Below are 16,528 nucleotides of genomic sequence, written 5' to 3' on the forward strand. Positions count from 1 at the left end.
ATACTCATCATTTCATCTTCCGCTCAACTCTTGTCCACGACTTTGTTATTTTCCCTAAACATCTCAGCTCGCGATCTTTGCATGGCGTGATTTAATTGACAGATAAACCTTTTCCCTTTGTCGGTAGCACACAAACTCTGCGGGGCTCAGTTTAATAATCTCTCACTTTCCATTTCACCTCTTGTTTCCTCAAAATTTTCGGTCGTTTCAACGCCACATTTTCGACATTATATTGCCATAAACTGTTATAGAGATAATCCCTCTCTAAACGCCATTCGTTAATTCTGAATAACTCTTCCTTTGATTCCTTTAATATTTGTTTAGTGTCATTACTGTCATTAGCCATAAATTCCTTTACTACTTTCCCCACTCGCCCCTGTGACGTCACACACAGCCTGCACAGCTACTGACACGGCAGTTTCCGCTTCTGCTCGCTGCTGGCGGTCTTCACTCGCTGGAGGAGCACTCTTGTTCTTATCCGAGCATGATTCATGCTTCTGACCATCTGTTGCGGTGGTCGCATAGTCTCGCATCTTATTAGCACGGTATTGGTGTGCTTTAAAATTTCTGTCTATTCCCAGCATTATTCCTACGTCCGTCAGGCCCCTAACATTCATTGATCTTAGTTTCCTGTTTCACATTTGTAGAATCATTACGCCATACATTTCTCTTAGTGCGATTATTCGACGTAAGCCTGCCTCTATCTCTTCCCTTTTGAACCATTTATACTCTGTACCTGTTATCATCATGTTCCTGATTGTTGTGTCTATGGTTCCTATTGTATTCATTCTGACGGAAATTATGATTTTCACTCCACTTGTCTTCGTCGATCATTCTTTCTAAGAGCGATGAAAAGGAGTTGTGGTTGCTACCCACATAAGTTTTTGAGTCTTCCGTTAACTTTTTCCAAACTTCTCAAATTATTTCAGAACACGACGTTCGATTCCGCAAATAAGTCAATTTCCTATACCATGACTCACAAAATTGTTTTATGGTCTTTTAAACTTTTCCTCCCAACATCTTCACGATAATAAATTCTCTCCAAAGACTGTTCCGTATTTGTTGGGGCCAATATTCATCCAAAAACTTGTGTCTAAACTTACTGAATGACGTTTCTTCGGCGCTTAGTTTGATCCCCCACCGTTTAGCAGCGCTATTAACAGTATTTACTTTTTCCTGATCCGTGAGATTATCAGAACACAGTTTTTAAAGATTTTGATAAAATCTTCTAATTATAATCCACGATTTTTTCGGTAAGGGTCGAATTTTTCTTCGCCCTCTAAAACTTTATTGTAGACAATCCTGTCTATTACGTATGTAGTTCCAGTGTTGATTTTCTTTTCAAGATAACGGAATTTTTCGTGAATACCCGAATTTTTGCTGTTACACATTTCTTCACATTTCTGTATCCTTTCATTTAATAATTTCTCAGATTCGCGAGCAATAGTTCTCGTTTGCCCCCAGAAATTGCCCTTCTGACAAGTGAAATTTTGTCCTGAACTTTAGTTTCTACAATAAGATGACATTTTCTCGAATTCTCTTTATTTCAATATCAAATATTTCTTTAATATTATTGATTTCTTTCTGCAAGCTATTAAAATTTTTATTTAGGTAGCCAGTCCCTGTTTTCATGTTTTTCATTTCATTAGTTATGATACCTAATTTGTTGTCTTCATTTTCGAGGTTCTGGTTAATTTTATCTCCTTGTTTGTTCGTATGTTTAGCCTGTGGTTTAAATTGGTCATTTATATTACCAGTTTGTTTTTTAAGCTATTCATTCATATTACTTGCTTGTGCTTGATGTTGGATATTCATATCACTAGTTTGTGCTACTAAACTTTGCAGTACTTTATACAAGTCTATGTGTGCCTGTATGTTTTGTTCTGGACTGTTTTCCTCGACTGATTATGCTTCCTCCTAATCTGAAGTTTCTTTCTTGATCTGTGACGAGTTAAATATATGAAAATATTGACTACGATATTCAGTATCTCCTCCATAAGCTTGCGGCTGTAAAATAGATTGCTCTGTCTACCTATTAACACAACTACTTTCTGATGATGCTTCTGCCCTCCTATCTTGTTCTCGTACCTCCCTGGTCTGTTCTGAATGTTTTGCCTGCCTTTTATTTCCCATTTTTAAATGCTGTTCGAACCACAGGTACTAATTTAATTTCTTGCTCTATTTTTCTCCTAATTACTGTATTAGGTTCATGTCACTGGACGCTTTCTATCTCTACTGCGTTTTTACTGTAGCCAGTTTCTTTTTATTAAAATGTGCTGTGTATTGATAGTTATCATTGACGAATGCTTTGGATAAATATGTAGACAATACCCACTAAAAGCCCCTGTCAAGGGACAAATACAGGGTGAGTCACCTAACATTACCGCTGGATATATTTCGTAAACCACATCAAATACTGACGAATCGATTCCACAGACCGAACGTGAGGAGAGGGGCTAGTGTAATTGGTTAATACAAACCATAAAAAAATGCACGGAAGTATGTTTTTTAACACAAACCCACGTTTTTTTAAATGGAACCCCGTTAGTTTTGCTATCACATCTGAACATATAAACAAATACGTAATCAGTGCCGTTTGTTGCATTGTAAAATGTTAATTACATCCGGAGATATTGTAACCAAAAGTTGACGCTTGAGTACCACTCCTCCGCTGTTCGATCGTGTGTATCGGAGAGCACCGAATCACGTAGGGATCCAAAGGTAACGGTGATGGACCTTAGATACAGAAGAGACTGGAACAGCACATTACGTCCACATGCTAGCACCTTTTTATTGGTCTTTTTCACTGACGCACATGTACATTACCATGAGGGGTGAGGTACACGTACACACGTGGTTTCCGTTTTCAATTACGGAGTGGAATAGAGTGTGTCCCGACATGTCAGGCCAATAGATGTTCAATGTGGTGGCCATCATTTGCTGCACACAATTGCAATCTCTGGTGTAAAGAATGTCGTACACGCCGCAGTACATCTGGTGTAATGTCGCCGCAGGCTGCCACAATACGTTGTTTCATATCCTCTGGGGTGTAGGCACATCACGGTACACATTCTCCTTTAACGTACCCCAAAGAATGAAGTCCAGAGGTGTAAGATCAGGAGAACGGACTGGCCAATTTATGCGTCCTCCACGTCCTATGAAACGCCCGTCGAACATCCTGTCAAGGGTCAGCCTAGTGTTAATTGCGGAATGTGCAGGTGCACCATCATGCTGATACCACATACGTCGACGCGTTTCCAGTGGGACATTTTCGAGCAACGTTGGCAGATCATTCTGTAGAAACGTGATGTATGTTGCAGCTGTTTGGGCCCTTGCAATGAAGTGAGGACCAATGAGGTGGTCGCCAATGATTCCGCACCATACATTTACAGTCCACGGTCGCTGTCGCTCTACCTGTCTGAGCCAGCGAGGATTGTCCACGGACCAGTAATGCATGTTCCGTAGATTCACTGCCCCGTGGTTTGTGAAACCCGCTTCATCGGTAAACAGGTAGAACTGCAACGCATTCTCTGTTAATGCCCATTGACAGAATTGCACTCGATGATTAAAGTCATCACCATGTAATTGCTGATGTAGCGACACATGAAAGCCACCGGCTCTTGCAATGTCCCGTGTACTCATGTGTGGCTTCATGGCAACAGCAGCTAACACACCAACTGCACCCGCTTCTCCTGTGACGGGCCTGTTACGGACCCGTTTGCGTGCTACGACCATACCCGTTGCATGCAGTTGGCGGTAGATGTTTTGCAATGTGCGGCACGTTGGATGCTCTCTGTCCGGGTACCATTCTGCATACACCCTGCAGGCTTCAGCTGCATTTCGTCGACACTCGCCATAGATGAGTATCATCTCCGCCTTTTCAGAGTTCGAATACACCATGGTCACAGTTCCTACAACACTACACTGTCACAGACATCTGCTAACACGGTGTACTACAGTTGGTCTGCGTGCGGAGACGAATGCAGAATAACAATAGCAGCAAGCGCTACATGCGGACACTGCGACAGTTAGACCAAACCACAGCAGTGCACTACAACCAGACTCGTAAACACGGTCGTCATCGTAAACATGTCCCTGCAGATGGTGCTCGCCGACCGTGACCCGTGTTTGTTACAACACGCAACTGAACGTCGGAGGCTTCAAGCGTCAACTTTAGGTTACAATATCTCCGGATGTAATTAACATTTTACAATGCAACAAACGGCACTGATTACGTATTTGTTTATATGTTCAGATGTGCTAACAAAACTAACGTCGTTCCATTTAAAAAAACTTAGGTTTGTATTAAAGAACATACTTCCGTGCATTTTTGTATGGTTTGTATTAAACAATTACACTAGCCACTCTCCTCACGTTCGGTCTGTGGAATCGGTTCGTCAGTATTTGATGTGGTTTACGAAATATATCCAGCGGTAACGTTAGGTGACTCACCCTGTATAGCATTTAACTCTTTTAGAGTATTCTTAGAACTGTCACAGAAAAAACTCATGTGTAACATTAGAGCGTCCTGTCAAAGAGAGATAAGTATAACACTACTTAGGTGTAACCTTCTCTTCTAAATGCGGGCTCCTGTTGGAGTATTCGGATCAGTACCTTCTACAAGAATTCCTACAAAGCTTATTACCAAAATAAATTCTAGATCTTAGACTTCCTAAATTAACGTTAGCCATAATGGATACAAGTATCAGACTACTACTTCCTGTCGTGAAGGGATTCCAGTATAGAGCAATATCAGGTGTCGAACCAGCAACCTTTTGGTTCCAGGCCTTTTAAGTGGTCAAGGCTATATGTGAACGGTAACCAGCCTAATTAGGCACGAAGTTATCTTCACTGGGTTATTGTAAAGTGTAATTGTGATTTGCTATTCTGCATATACTGTACCTTAATGTACTTAGGAACGTACGAGTAGAATCAATTTCTCATGCTCAGCACACTACTAACCTTTACTATTACTATATCAGATCCAGAGGAATTATACTACAGCACCCAGATACATTAACACTTCCTCTGTTCTTTGTGTAGGTAATATTATTCAAGTGCAGGCAAAAAAATCGACCTTGAGGTGTCTCTACAACTGAGAGTTGACAAACAAGCTATTATTATAATATTAACAGATACTTTGAATTTAATATTCTCAGTAATTAACCTAATGGTGGCCCTTAAACTGTACTTTGTCTGATAATGGTAAAAACTTTCAGAGCTTATGAAAAATTCACTAAACACTGTTCCAAAAAGAAGACAAATCAAACTGATTAATGTGTATTTTCATTATAGCACTGGCTTTCAGCAGTTTAATCTTTTATACAACAGTATAGCATATTTTACTGTGACTATTTCAGCATACAACTGTACTTTATACTATCAGAATATGCTACACTCAAAGTTATTTATCAAAATAGCAAGATCATTTTCTTTGCTATTTTTGTTTCAATAAGCAGTCATTCCTTTCATTTCATAACTAATGTGTGGAGTTCAGCAACAGTGTAGCTTCCAGAAAACTATAAATTTAGATCAACACAAATAATATTTACTGATTATACAAACAAAATTTCAAGATATTTTACTAGATTAAGTTTGCAGAATTATGGTTCTTTACTATTTTAGAATACTCAGAACCACTTTCACTAGGATAGCTGTGCAGGGCAGCTGCTCGGTCTAGGGGCGCCTTGTGACAGTTCGGGCGGCTCTCCCCTGTCGGAGTTTCGAGTCCTCCCTTGGACATGGGTGGCGCAGTAATTTGCACACTGAACTCCCATTCGGGAGGACGACAGTTCAATCCCGCGTCCGGCCATCCTGATTTAGGTTTAACGTGATTTCCCTAAATCGCCTCAGGCAAATGCAGGGATGGTTCCTTTGAAAAGGCATGGCTAACTTCCTTCCCCATCCTTCCCTAATCCGATGAGACTGATGACCTTGCAATTTGGTCTCCTACCCAAAAGAGCCCAACCTTCATTAGGATAAGACCCTGTCTAGGTACATGTCATAGGAAAATGATCCAAGATGCTACTCCAGGCGGGTGTAAAATGAAAGTGCGCAATGGCAAATACTGAACGCGAAAATGAAGATTTGGCTCTGTCTGACCACCCCCTGTAAAAGATCTTAGGGTCTCTTAATGGTAATATTATTTCCTCCGTCTTACTCTTTAACATAAAAATTACAACATGAAACATAGATGAATGATTAAAGGAACTGGTAACTACAAAATGATAAATGTTGTTTCAGCTTATTCATTCACTATAGATTAAAAAACCATTTATGTATCACAGATGTTTATATACCAATGTTTAGTGGAAATAAAGAGATACAAATGAATTTCCTAACTAATATTACCGATCAATTGCCCAAATCTGACCTTTTTATGGATATGCGATCTAATATAAATAACGCGAGATGACTGACGGCATGGAGGTACCAAATACTAGAAGACACTACTTCGAAAGATGATCTACAGTAGTGTGCAACCTCAGTGGAAATAAAGTTACGTGATCATAGATATTTAGCTTTATAGCCCTAATAGGCCGAAGCGATTAGCAATATCACCATTTGTACTGCATCCAGTGTGTTGGAGTGATGATTCACGTCCACTTCTGCACGACGGAAGAACTCCAGCCACAAAATATTTAAAAAACTCATTCAGACACTAGGATGTCAGAAGGCGGTCCTCTACCTAATACAATCTAATACTGCCTTCTCCTCTCTGTGTTCTACAGACGCAAAACGCGAACTCCCAGCTAGAAGGACGGAATTCATATAATGAGTATAGACAAAAGAAGTGCTCTCAGTCACTGAAAGATGCGTACTTAACGATGACTTCCTACCTGGAGGCAAAGTCCAGAATCGTGTAAGTTCGCAATAATACAATGCCTAACCGTTCACTAACTATAAAATCTCCTGAGAGCAAAGACAGAAAGTCCATCTGTACCAACAAAAGCTGATACTGAGCGACCGTCAAACATGGGTGCTCAAAACGGCAGATCTCTTTCTCTCCACTGCTGGCTTCTTAGCAAAGCTGAGCTCACCTCCCTCGCAATTGCAGAAGGCGAATCATATGCCCGAAAGCATGGAATATTCTCCCTCTCTACAGATTCTTCCGAACACCAACCAACCATATTTTAGTCTTGTGTCATACAGCGTGGAAAGTTTGCGAGGAAATACCTATTCTTGTTAATTTTCGCTACAATACTGACTGGCCACTGCTCTATTCTGCTTCAACGCTCAAGTGTCCCGACCGTTCGTCTTGGGCTACTTCCTGTGTTATGCAGCCATTTCCTGTCACTCAATCTGTGTTAAGCTGAACCAACACACCTGTGCGAGCTTTCGCACCCAGGGCATGAGTTACGTTCCGTTTCGTTTCCACTGGCGTTCCAACCTTTGCTAGTATATGTAATCATTCATTACGCCATTTTGATAATAAAGACAATCCGTCACCTTTCATGCAATAAGCGTTAACAACTATTTAAATGGTGTACGTGACAATGTCAGTCTTCTTTAAATATTCATATATACGATGTACAACCTATCAAATGATACATAATTCCTATTGTAAATCACTCAAAGTAAGTAGATGAGTCCTTGTAAATTGCGAAATTATAGCCACCTTACAATGAACTTCTTTGAGCCAGTATGTGGTAGCAACAAATTATTATATCTAAAAACGTACAAAAAATTACTGGTTCAAGCTGTTATTGCTGTAGGCGATAGGCGCGTCTTTTCATTGTGGCGGCTACAGAACCTGTGCATTTGCAGCTGTGACTCTTGCAGTTTTAGGGCTTAACAAATTCTTCTTGGCATATATATATATATATATATATATATATATATATATATATATATATATATATATATATATATTGTAAATGACATGCTACTACGAAACAGAAGCCTCTATCCAAGGATATTTTGGCAATGATTGATGTGTAAGCTACTATCAAGATATTGTCTCTATTACTGCTGCCTACAGACTAATTTCACTCTTCTTTGATCTATTTAGCTGCAGTAAGCCAAATCATTCCACCTTTTCACTTTCACTTCTTTCTAATTCGTTTCAGATGGCAACCACTACCTCTTTTACATTTCACCAATGTAATTCTAATGCCCTCAGCATGAACCTGTTTTCAAGTTGACAATATTTCATTTAACACATTTATCTGATTCAGAAATAAGTCGTTTTGAAAACGTGTTATACAAATATCTTTTACAAATTCATCTTTCTACGATTTTGCCGTAAATGTGTTTTATAATAGCTATTAACTTTCACAGAGCCATAATACTTACGACTGAGTCTTATAAGATAGGATGTAAAGAATTATTTATTTTAGAAAGTTACGTATGCATCAGGGACAATTGTGGCCATACTATTCGTAGAGATCAACGGAGCATCAAAAGTGAGTAACTTACTAACAGGAAGCCACGAGCTTTCTGCTGTAACATGGAATACTGCATGAAGATTCGACGTGGGTGCACACTTCTGGCGAGGTGCGCCTGAATAGCACATCCCGTCTGAACAGTAGAACCATCACAGCCAGTCGTACTCTCACTTCCTTGCAAATAATGTCATATGTAATAACTATTGGGAACTATCCATTGCTGCCTTGATAAGTTATTTCAGTCACAAGCAGTTCTTTAGCTGTATGCTTTTTTTCATTTACAATGTTGTCCACTTATCATCATCACGCATATTTCACTCGAAAATACCAGTTCGCACAGTTAGTATCGTAGGCTTCGGATGTCAAGTGTAGCGACTGAATGCATCCTATTACTTATAAGCGTCATACAGGGTGTTTCAAAAATGACCGGTATATTTGAAATGGCAATAAAAACTAAACGAGCAGCGATAGAAATACACCGTTTGTTGCAATATGCTTCGGACAACAGTACATTTTCAGGCGGACAAACTTTCGAAATTACAGTAGTTACAATTTTCAACAACAGATGGCGCTGCAAGCGATGTGAAAGATATAGAAGACAACGCAGTCTGTGGGTGCGCCATTCTGTACGTCGTCTTTCTGCTGTAAGCGTGTGCTGTTCACAACGTGCAAGTGTGCTGTGGACAACATGGTTTATTCCTTAGAACAGAGGATTTTTCTGGTGTTGGAATTCCACTGCCTAGAACACAGTGTTGTTGTAACAAGACGAAGTTTTCAACGGAGGTTTAATGTAACCAAAGGACCGAAAAGCGATACACTAAAGGATCTGTTTGAAAAATTTCAACGGACTGGGAACGTGACGGATGAACGTGCTGGAAAGCTAGGGCGACCGCGTACGGCAGCTACAGAGCGCAACACGCAGCTAGTGCAGCAGGTGATCCAACAGCGGCCTCGGGTTTCCGTTCGCCGTGTTGCAGCTGCGGTCCAACTGACGCCAACGTCCACGTATCGTCTCATGCGCCAGAGTTTACACCTCTATCCATATAAAATTCAAATGCGGCAACCCCTCAGCGCCACTACCATTGCTGCACGAGAGACATTCGCTAACGATATAGTGCACAGGATTGATGACGGCGATATGCATGTGGGCAGCATTTGGTTTACTGACGAAGCTTATTTTTACCTGGACGGCTTCGTCAATAAACAGAACTGGCGCATATGGGAACCGAAAAGCCCCATGTTGCAGTCCCATCGTCCCTGCATCCTCAAAAAGTACTGGTCTGGGCCGCCATTTCTTCCAAAGGAATCATTGGCCCATTTTTCAGATCCGAAACGATTACTGCATCTCGCTATCTGGACATTCTTCGTGAATTTGTGGTGGTACAAACTGCCTTAGACGACACTGCGGACACCTCGTGGTTTATGCAAGATGGTGCCTGGCCACATCGCACGGCCGACGTCTTTAATTTCCTGAATGAATATTTCGATGATCGTGTGATTGCTTTGGGCTATCCGAAACATACAGGAGGCGGCGTGGATTGGCCTCCCTATTCTCCAGACATGAACCCCTGTGACTTCTTTCTGTGGGGACACGTGAAAGACCAGGTGTACCGCCAGAATCCAGAAACAATTGAACAGCTGAAGCAGTACATCTCATCTGCATGTGAAGCCATTCCGCCAGACATGTTGTCAAAGGTTTCGGGTAATTTCATTCAGAGACTACGCCATATTATTGCTACGCATGGTGGATATGTGGAAAATATCGTACTATAGAGTTTCCCAGACCGCAGCGCCATCTGTTGTTGACAATTGTAACTACTGTAATTTCGAAAGTTTGTCTGCCTGAAAATGTACTGTTGTCCCAAGCATATTGCAACAAACAGTGTATTTCTATCGCTGCTCGTTTAGTTTGTATTGCCGTTTCAAATATACCGGTCATTTTTGAAACACCCTGTAGCTAGCAGCATGATGGCTTTAAGTCAAAGGAATTTTATTGTGATTTATTTTTTTCTCTCTCCCTCTATCACTTTCTCTGCAATATTCTATGGTTTTTTGTTCATTCATTCCCAGATCACTTGTATGGCGAAACAATAGACAAGCTCTTAGTGTAAGGTGGCGTGGTCTCCTGACCTTCATCTCTTACACATTCCAACCTCACCATCGTATTCTGTGCATCAAGACGTTTCATTCGAGCCCAAACTCGATAAGGTAGAGTCAATTTTACATATTCCCATTTAATAGATACGCAAATCTAATAAATAAATCCCAAGTGTGCACCGAGATTAAAAAGTCGAGGTTGGCGCACACAAACATTCAAGACATGACAGCCACAGGAGTTCTTGTTCGGGGGAGGCAACTAGTGCCCTGGAAAGTCCGTACGAGGGTGAGTTAGCACAGTAGTGCGCTGACCGGCCGACCGGCCGACCGGCCAGGGACCAAAACAGTTTTTTGCCAGAGAAAAGGGATAATGGCCTGCGTGTTCACCTTAAAAGCAAAAGCCACTGTATTGTTTGGGAGAGCCCCAGCATACGTATTTTTGACAGACCAAGTGCGCAGTTTCAGAATTCTCACAGGTGGACAGTAAACGCCTAACGCAGATGCTATATATTTCTGGATTGGTCAGCTTAAACAGAGTGCCATTCTCCCATTTGTAAGAGTAACGCTGATTGGCGGACTATTTCTGATGCAATGAGCTAGAGGAGTAAGGGAAAGATAGCAGATGATATACCTTTTCGCTTTTGGCATGGAGAGGGGTCGTTCTGGTGACACTTTTGAAGTGGGAACACACAGCGGGAGCGAGTGCACTCTTGCGTTTATGCAGAGAGCGAGGAACAAAGTGTCTACTCAGTACTGCACTGAGGGAGCACCTCTGTCGCTAGTGAATCGGAGTGATACTCTATATTGAGTCGCTCGCGATTAAGCATTTGTTCACTGTGTTGGCCATGACACTTAATGTGCGGTGTGAAAACAGAATATTAGTTAGCGCCTGCAAAAGAACATTGAGTGGCATCGCGGTGGACTGGCTATGTGACCGGTGTACCACGTCAGTAGTTAGACTAGGGTCAGATAGGAGTCCTTGACTTCATCAAGGTGTAGTGAGAGTTCGATTAACGAAGGTCAATCCAGATAGAAAGAGATAGTTTTGTTATTTTTCATCGGCGAACGGCGCAATCAGCAGTCGTCGCAGCTCACAGTATTGTGCACTACAGCGTAGGTGAGCCCCATCTTTCCTCCATTAGAAATAACATACTTCATTCACGTCACTCCATTGCATTTCTCACGCGACAGCCTCGACCGTACTTAGAAAAATTCAATCGGATAATTATTCAAGTTGAGTAGGCGCGTCTCTCAGCCATTCTGCCGAGTAAATAACATTCTTAAAGAAAGGGGATAAAAGATCTTTCCCACATTTTGTATATAAATTTCATTAACATGATTCCTATCCATAAGAGGTAACTTCCTATTCTGAAAAGAACCTGGAAATTTGTGTATCAATTTATAAATGAAAGTTTCACCTGATTTTCTGAGATTTTCAATAAATAATATTTTCTGTTCATTTAATGTTTTTCTTACATTAACTAGCAATACTCCAGTATCCAAGTATCCCACTATTTACATAAGAAAATAGAATATTTTTGTGTCTTTTCCTTACAGCAGACGACTCCAGAAGATATTTATTGCTGTAAGTTTTTCAGGCATTTCTTTTTGGTACTTTAGGAGCGTCTGTCTGACTTCTGTGGTACTGTAGGGTGGAAATTGCTTCTTGCAGGAGCCAAAGGGTACTTGTCAGATCAATCCGTTGCGCAACTCGTCAACATAACACACACACAGACACACATACTGACAATGGTTATAAGAATAGCATCACATATAGCAGCTGCCTGGTGCCAGACGACACACAATGTCACGTAGATGAGAAATTTATAGAATGAATACGAATAAAAACTGCAAATATGCCACCAACTTGATATAAATTCGCAGCCACGCTGTTAATTAGTTAGTAAGGTACATTTTCCATATTTGATTTGCACTATTCTTTGTGCAAATGAAGTGGAATGAATCAGTGTACAGGCTACGTATACATAATTTCTTTGTCTGACTATTTGCTGACCGCTTACAGATTACTAAGCAGGACAGTAGCACAAATTGACATGAATGGGCATATTACTCTCAAATACTACTTATGTAACGGGTAATGGACTAAAATTTAGTTATTTCAAACTGCACTTGCTGGCGGTTTGTAATTAAACCCATTATCTATAAGAATTTTATTTTCGATTTAAAAATTTGCTATTTCAGACATGTTGTACTATTGAGCAAACAATTAGTGACTTTCGTGGCTGAATACTGGTCTCCTTTCTAAGAAAGTGACAGCTGTAGTAACAACTAATAAAGGTCTTTTGTTCTTCTAGTGACGAAGCCGTGGACATCACTATTCTGTCTCAAACTGTAAGGGACTCTTTAAGATAAATTTAGTTGGTGAAATTCCTTCTTGTGACGGAGAGTTTGAAATTCCTAACTCGCTGAAGAAAGGTGTACAAGATTCTTGTTGTTGAACACTTATTATTCTCATAGCTGTCTCTTGTGTAATCGATACCTTTTTCAAGTGAAGAGCAACCACGGAAAATTATTTTACTCGACTTAGGACATAAGTAACACGTGTTGCAAACGAACCCTGTTTCGACGGGGTCCTGTGCAAGATGGAGAGTGAGGTCTAGGATACTGTCTGCCGCTGCCTGAGGGGTCAGCCACGTGTCAGGCGCGCCCACGCGCCGAGGTGCAGCAGGGAGGAGGCTGTGTCGGCAGCGCTACACGTGGCGGGTCAAGGCCGTCTAGCGCCCCTAGCTACACCCCCACTACCGGAATATGTCAGGCTCGCTCGCGGAATCAAAGATGACACACGAGTGAAGTTTAATTCGCACACTGCACACATACTCGTAGTTTACACTGTATGCGATTCGTAATCATATGGACACACACTTAATGACATACTGCCGGTACCTCTGGTGCATTCACCAGATGGCGCTCTTGCTCCTTGGTGTGTGGGCTGCGACAGCATTGAGCGGTCACTGCTATCAGATGCATCCTGCAGTGACGTGTATGTCGTCAAATACGTCATGCGACGCAGTAGTTCTTTCTATTGCCGACAACAGTTATAACCCTACCAGTATAAATAACAGAAAATCCTGTCTATGTTGCCACGTGTGGCTCTTACGAAATTTATTTTAGTTTCCAATTAATGAACACTATGGGAGGATATTCCCGTTAATAGGATAACCTAATAACTGTGTTAACCTTTCTATAGGATTTGACCGTGTATTGTGTCTAATGAATAAGTAAATCGGACTATTCAATTCCTTTCCTAAGACCTTTCCAAGCGGTTACAAAGAAACGTAGTATTATATTGGAGCTAGGACAACTTAATTCCAAGTCCATTTAGTGCCTTCAAATATGTACTAACGATCGCCGGGCAATCCAGGCAATGAAACAGTGAAGTATTGGAAAAGCAGAAGTATGAATTGTTCCTACTTTCATGCTACAGTTTAAGTTGCTTCTTCAAATAAATACACTCCTGGAAATTGAAATAAGAACACCGTGAATTCATTGTCCCAGGAAGGGGAAACTTTATTGACACATTCCTGGGGTCAGATACATCACATGATCACACTGACAGAACCACAGGCACATAGACACAGGCAACAGAGCATGCACAATGTCGGCCCTAGTACAGTGTATATCCACCTTTCGCAGCAATGCACGCTGCTATTCTCCCATGGAGACGATCGTAGAGATGCTGGATGTAGTCCTGTGGAACGGCTTGCCATGCCATTTCCACCTGGCGCCTCAGTTGGACCAGCGTTCGTGCTGGACGTGCAGACCGCGTGAGACGACGCTTCATCCAGTCCCAAACATGCTCAATGGGGGACAGATCCGGAGATCTTGCTGGCCAGGGTAGTTGACTTACACCTTCTAGAGCACGTTTGGTGGCACGGGATACATGCGGACGTGCATTGTCCTGTTGGAACAGCAAGTTCCCTTGCCGGTCTAGGAATGGTAGAACGATGGGTTCGATGACGGTTTGGATGTACCGTGCACTATTCAGTGTCCCCTCGACGATCACCAGTGGTGTACGGCCAGTGTAGGAGATCGCTCCCCACACCATGATGCCGGGTGTTGGCCCTGTGTGCCTCGGTCGTATGCAGTCCTGATTGTGGCGCTCACCTGCACGGTGCCAAACACGCATACGACCATCATTGGCACCAAGGCAGAAGCGACTCTCATCGCTGATGACGACACGTCTCCATTCGTCCCTCCATTCACGCCTGTCGCGAAACCACTGGAGGCGGGCTGCACGATGTTGGGGCGTGAGCGGAAGACGGCCTAACGGTGTGCGGGACCGTAGCCCAGCTTCATGGAGACGGTTGCGAATGGTCCTCGCCGATACCCCAGGAGCAACAGTGTCCCTAATTTGCTGGGAAGTGGCGGTGCGGTCCCCTACGGCACTGCGTAGCATCCTACGGTCTTCACGTGCATCCGTGCGTCGCTGCGGTCCGGTCCCAGGTCGACGGGCACGTGCACCTTCCGCCGACCACTGGTGACAACATCGATGTACTGTGGAGACCTCACGCCCCACGTGTTGAGCAATTCGGCGGTACGTCCACCCGGCCTCCCGCATGCCCACTATATGCCCTCGCTCAAAGTCCGTCAACTGCACATACGGTTCACGTCCACGCTGTCGCGGCATGCTACCAGTGTTAAAGACTGCGATGGAGCTCCGTATGCCACGGCAAACTAGCTGACACTGACGGCGGCGGTGCATAAATGCTGCGCAGCTATCGCCATTCGACGGCCAACACCGCGGTTCCTGGTGTGTCCTCTGTGCCGTGCGTGTGATCATTGCTTGTACAGCCCTCTCGCAGTGTCCGGAGCAAGTATGGTGGGTCTGACACACCGGTGTCAATGTGTTCTTTTTTCCATTTCCAGGAGTGTATTACTCCACTTAATGTTTCACAACGTTCTTATACATTACGTTTTTAAAAGAGAAAAATCCCAGCAGATAACATCGAAGAAGCTAAAAAAAATTTGCAAGGAGGGACCTTTAGAGAAGCATTTTCCGTAATCAACAAACGTAAATAATAAAATACTTAGATACTAAACCAAACATATCACTTCAACCGAATCTCTTTCTTACTGTAATTTACTTTCAAAAGCTATTACTCTTTGAACTAACTGTGTATATTCATTTAATAGATACTAGTAACTTTGCTTCACTCTGACTGAATTTTACGTAAGCAAACTTTTACTATAACACTTTGCAATAGTTAAGAAAATTTTCTCATTATTTACACATAAATAATTTAAATGGTGCCTCTTTATATTAACTCGGCGCTTCATAAGTTTGTAAAACAGGATACTCGGATTAATCATACACCAGGAAAGAACCCTGTATACGTATATGATTAGGATGAAATAACAGGTGAACCAGTTTCTTTAAAGATCATGAATGATTACTAAAACACAGTTTAAGTTAATGGTTAACGCTGTAGAAAAGTAGAATACAAAAAAAATCTTATCAGTTGGCTGTAGGCTTGGGTGTGGTTAACAGTTATGACGGCTACACTACACACAGTACGCCCTGCAAGTATCCTGCTGTATGGGCTCAATTTCTGTTCTTGGCGTCGTTCAGTTTTACATACAGTAGCCCAAGAACTCGCAGCTATGCTGTAAGCCGTTTGCCGTCTTTATACGATGCATTTTTGTGCAAATTTGCAGGCAAAACTTCTCCTGCTCCACAAGGAGCAATTCAAGACACAAAATAATTACATTCGCGTCCTGCTGTGTGCGCAGACTAATTTCAGTCACTGCTGCCTACAGACTTTTCCACTTCTCAGAACCACTTTCGTTTCAAACAAAAGCACACTGGCTTTTACATAACACTCATTCCTTAGATTGTTCCTAAATGTGACCATTTCTCACAACAGTCTAATTTACATCAACATGAACAGTTTGTACACACAAATAACTTAAACACAAAATGTCATCCGAAAATTATTTAATGTAATAAACAATTTACATAGTATTTTACATACATTACTCACATACAATGCAAAGAACTTCAAACTCCAATATAGCACACTTTA

This window comes from Schistocerca serialis, chromosome 3 (genome assembly GCF_023864345.2).
Source record: "Schistocerca serialis cubense isolate TAMUIC-IGC-003099 chromosome 3, iqSchSeri2.2, whole genome shotgun sequence".
NCBI lineage: Eukaryota > Metazoa > Arthropoda > Insecta > Orthoptera > Acrididae > Schistocerca > Schistocerca serialis.